The sequence below is a fragment of the Adiantum capillus-veneris genome, chromosome 30 (assembly GCF_014529385.1).
Source record: "Adiantum capillus-veneris isolate H3 chromosome 30, ASM1452938v2, whole genome shotgun sequence".
NCBI classification, from domain to species: Eukaryota; Viridiplantae; Streptophyta; class Polypodiopsida; order Polypodiales; family Pteridaceae; genus Adiantum; species Adiantum capillus-veneris.
Window position 1 is genome coordinate 21,503,713 of NC_140960.1, and position 4,098 is coordinate 21,507,810.

Sequence of the window (4,098 nt, forward strand, 5' to 3'; positions counted from 1 at the left end):
AAAATTCAGATGATCAAAACGTGCATGCCAAAGTTTTGCATCTGTAATAGCCCTTGAATCTGCAACAGCATTTGCAAAATTTTGTCCACACTTGTCATACAAAGTGAGCTTATACAGCCCACGGCACAAAAGCCCAGATGCAACAATTTCATCACCAAAACTGAGATCATGAACTGTACATCTGTCATCCACAAATTTGACTACAAGTCCAAGTCTAGCAAGTGCGGATACAGACAAGAGATCCTTCTTGATCCCAGGTACATAAAGTGCATCAACAAGTGTGAAGGAACTGCCATTAGCAGCAGTGAGCACAATCTTTCCAACTCCCTGAACTGGATAAGAGGCGTTGTTGGCACAAGTGACTGAATTCCTATGAGGGACAGACTCGAGAGAGGTAAACAATTCACGATGTGAGGTAATGTGCTTTGTAGCACCACTGTCGAAATACCACAGATGTGAATCTGCAGCAACTGACAAGCATGCATCATGGACAGTAGGATTGTAAGTGCACTCTACGCTAAAAGCCCATTCTGCATCAACATCAGCAACACAGTCTCCTTTCACAGAAGACTCAACAATGGCTGCATTTGTAGTGGAACCAACATTTGTAGTGGAACCACCCTCTTTCTTCTTAGCCTCTTTGGCCTTCAACTTAGGACACGACTTGATCAAGTGATCATTGGCTTTACAATAATGGCAACGCATCTTCTTTTTGCCTTTATCACCAAAATTTCCAGATGAATTGCTGCCATCAGAAGCCATCAGAAGTTTTGCCACTCGCAGCAGAACCATAAGAAGTGGCTGCATTGCTGTTACCACCCTTTCTTTGAGAAGCAATAAAAGCCTATTCAACTGCATGCTGTCTAGTCTTGTTTTTTCTGGAAAGTGACTCTTGCAACAGCAATGTGCATAATACATCAAGCTTGACAACTTCTGGATTTCCTTGGGTCATAAGTCTCCAAGTACTAGCAAAAGTCTGGTAAGAATCTGGTAAGGCATCAAGAACAGTCTGCACAAGGGAACTGTCTGAAATAACTTCACCTGCAAAAATAAGTTGCTCATTGATATCCTTGACACTAGCAAGGAAAGTGTCCATATCATCTTCCTCATGCATAATCTTCGACTCCAGCTCTTTACGCAGCAAAGCAATTTTAGCCTCATTGCGGCTTGCATAAAGACCTGCTAGAATATCCCAAGCCTGTTTTGCAGATTTTGTTGAACGGATGTGAGAAACAATGGTACGCTTCACAGACAACGCAATCAATGCATGAGCCTACGCATCCTTAACATCCCAACGAGCTTGTTATACCGTAGGCAAAACACCTCTAACAGCTGCAATCCTTGTAGCAAGACCTGCAACATCCTCAACATCGCCTACATCCTCAGAACCAGGACGTACATCAATGCCCTGCACAATGTTCCAGACACCCTTTGACACAAGAACGTGTTGCATCATATAAGCCCACATACGAGCTCACCCAAAATATTTTTCGACCTACGAACGCTTGCCAAAGCTCACTTAAATTGAAGAAAGTGAGCAGGCGTGTGCTGGAGCAGCTGGCGACTAAGCCCAAGAGGATGTGACCTGCTCTGATACCAATTGTTGGAATTAGGGTTGCAGAGAAACACACACAGCTTGGAGAAGACGAAGGAAGCTCAAGGCACACAATAGGGAGTGTTTTACTTAGTGTGCAATGGAAAGATTGATAACCCTAGAGTGATGGGCGTATATACAATACACCGGGGGAAAAACCTCCTAAAGAGGGAAAAAATGCCTCAGCGATCCTAGTGTGTTCACACACATCACTACCACATGTATATGGTAACACATCACACATTTGAAAGAAACACCCTTTGGTGCAACAAAATGTAAGCACACATTTTCATCCATTGAAACACTTGCACATACGAGTGGAGCATGCAAACGACAAGTGACAGCCACAAGGTGATTTTTCTTCACTTGCAAGAGATGTTTCTACTTCATACTAATCATTAATATTTATCTTGTTGGGTGTCATAAACTTTATTCAGGAGGCATGCGGTGGAACAAGCCAAGATGATGAAGTCAATCTTCTCACTAGTTTTCTCAATACCCATGATGTGATTTCTATCTTACATTCACCTGGAGAGACCGCATTAGTGATGGAGTCACCAAGGAGATTATGCATAAATTGGCAAATGTGGCTAGTGAAGGTCACGTGCAACAAGCTTGTGTTGAGGCTGGGATCAACACTAGAGCTTAAAAGGATATTTTTCAACTCCTAAAGGATGCTTGCAGGAGGTGGCATCATGGAGAACTTGTTTCCTGTTATGCACAAGGTCAACCTTGCAAAAGAAGTCCACAAAAAAAAGATGTGTTCTCTCACATTGGGACATACATATACACTTGGCCTTGAGGTTCCATCCAATCATAAATGGCAGGATTACGCAATGCGTCCCTTGGAAGCCAAAAACAGGGCTTATTATGCATTTGAGAACATGTGCAATGCTGGAGAGATCAAGTGTTGGGCTCTCAAAAAGTACCTCTTTGTGGCACATTGGTGACACCGATGCTTCTCTATGGAGTGGAGATGTGGGATGGTAGCATCGGGAAGTCTACTTGGAAAGAGTTTGAGAATGTCCAAAAGCATTTTCTCACCAACTTTCTCCAAGTCAAGACACAAACACCCTACATGCTATTACTTCTTGAGTCCGGATCGCCCATTGAAGTCTTGGGCATGCTTAGGACACAATGTATCCCTTTGTATACATGCTTAGGACACAATGTAGCCCTTTGTATCAACTTCCTAGAATCGCATATGAAGCAAGTCAAAAGGTCCAAAAGACATGCAAGAGCAAAATACTAAGTTCGGGGTGGATGCTTGACATCAAAAAATGCATGGGTATTCATTAAGGGTTACCGTATGGTATCACGTGACTGTACAATAGGGGAGTTTTCTAAGGCCAAATGGATAGATTTTACATAGAAGGGTCCCGTATTTAGGGGTTAAAAAGGCAATTTTGTTGCACACAGGTGTCGTCCCCCTATTACTACTAGTGAATTCCCCGTGAAGAAATGGTTTGGAAGATGGGATGCATGTCACTTGGTCAAGGATGCGTCGATCGACTCCCAAGTTAATGAGGCCTTCTTACAACACCAATGTATCACGGCTTGGGAGAAATCCGAAGGTTCTCGCTTCAGCCATTACACCACACACATTGCCCCAAACTACAAATCTCTCTTCTTCTCCAAAGAGGTAACCGAATCGATCCCTACATCCTTGAGCCCATCCCATTGAGTGCAATCCGGAGCATTGCCTCCATTCGTCTTAGCTCACATTCTCTACGTTGCAAGACAGAACGTTGGGGCACTGGCGAGGAGTCTCATCAACTTTGCACCTTATGCCCTTGTCAAGTGCGAGACAGTGAGAACCACATACTACTTGAGTGCTCAGCTTTTGACCACATTAGGTCCTCTTTTTCCAATATATTCAGTCATGAGCTCTCCCTACATACCTTCCTCTCCCAACCACGATGTGGACTCTCTATTGCGACGCTCATTTCAGCCATTTTTTAGCATCAAAAGTCACTTATGACCTCCACTCACACCACGTGACATGTTCATTTGGTCCCATAGGTCATATTTGACTTTCGAGGACAATAATAGAACTCTCTCTCTCTCTCTCTCTCTCTCTCTCTCTCTCTCTCTCTCTCTCTCTCTCTCTCTCTATCTATCTATCTATCTATCTATCTATCTATCTATCTATGAGCCTCATAGCAGTAGTTGTCACTCATTTTTGCATCTGGGAGAGCTTGCTTCTCACCTTCAATCTCTTCATGCCACCCCTTGCAATGAACACTTTGAAGGTTCTCCACCGGACTCCAACGAGCTGAGAAGCCCTATACTGTCACAGGTATGCTCTCTATCCTCTACCTCGGATAAGTTGATGCTATTTAAAAATGGGTTTGTAAGAGAAATTCCATGATCTTCCCTCCCTAACTAGCCTTGATTCAGCCAAACATCAGCTGAAATGTTGCTACTATAGCAACATATGGTATTTGATTCAGCTAAACATCAATTAAAATGTCGCTACCGTAGTAACATATGGTATTTGTGCT